Raw genomic sequence first — 1,280 nt, forward strand, 5'->3', positions numbered from 1 at the left:
CTTATTTGGCTTTTTGCTCTTTTGAGCAGTGTTATTCAGTGTTTTCCCACTCCTCAGTTGAACTGCTTGGCATTCTTCTGTTATCTGTTTAGATATCTGCTGTTTTGCTTGATTCAACTGCAGTTCTATGTTCTTGTTAGCAACTTTAGTTTTATGGAGCATTTCTTTAAATTCTGCTAACTGTTCTGTCATCAGGAGCAATTGTTGATTAAGCTCAATCATCTATTCTTGAGGATTAGGATCAGTGGCTACTGCCATGACTTCCTCTTTTGGGGAGAACTCATTGCTAGAGTATAAATATTGATTTCTAGCAACAGTGTCTATAAGCTCTTGAGCCTCTTCAATTGTCTTCCTCATGTGTATAGATCCACCAGCTGAGTGGTCTAAAGACATCTGAGCTTTTTCTGTAAGCCCATAGTAGAAAATGTCTAACTGTACGTGCCAGAAACTCAGTAGGCTCTTCCTGTGGAAGACCGGAATACTGGCAATTTTGCTGCACTATGATAATGAGTTGAGGATTTAACTCAAAGCTGCTTGCTTTGATGGGAGGTGTACAAATGCTACTCCCATATGCAGCTGTAATGGGGTTAGCATATGACCCCAGAGTCCTTCTGGACTGTTCAATCCCACTTAGGTCCATGATGGATAAAGGAAAATGATATGGAATGCAAGTAGATAAATATATTTTTTTTGAATTAACCGAAAAAAATAAAATAAAATAAAATAAAACAAAAGGAAAATAAAATAAAAATTCGAAAATTAAAAGAAAATAAGATCAAAGCAAATTGAGAACTGAATCAATTAGTTAATTAAAAGGGTTTTGAGATTAGCAATTAGAAAGATATGATTGAAATTTTTTTTTCTTTGTGAAAAAGATTTGATTTTTGAAATGAGGAAAGAGAAAAACAACAAAATGACACCAAACTTAAAATTTTTAGAAAATCAAGCACTAACTTTCGAAAAATTTAAGGGAAAAACACAAAGAGGACACCAAACTTAGAATTTTTACGGATCAAAAAGGGATTAAAGACATGCAAATTCAAAAATTAAAAGAAAAACAAAAGCATGCAATTGACACCAAACTTAAAATATGAAACTAGACTCAACTAAAAGACTCTAAACCAACAAAAATAAAACAGTACAAATCTAAGCAACAAGATAAGCCGTCAGTTGTCCAAACTCGAACAATCCCCGGCAACGGCGCCAAAAACTTGGTGCACGAAATTGCAATCACACTTTTGCAATTCCGCACAACTAACCAGCAAGTGCACTGGGTCGTC

The sequence above is a fragment of the Arachis duranensis genome, chromosome 2, assembly GCF_000817695.3.
Source record: "Arachis duranensis cultivar V14167 chromosome 2, aradu.V14167.gnm2.J7QH, whole genome shotgun sequence".
In the NCBI taxonomy this organism is placed as follows: Eukaryota; Viridiplantae; Streptophyta; class Magnoliopsida; order Fabales; family Fabaceae; genus Arachis; species Arachis duranensis.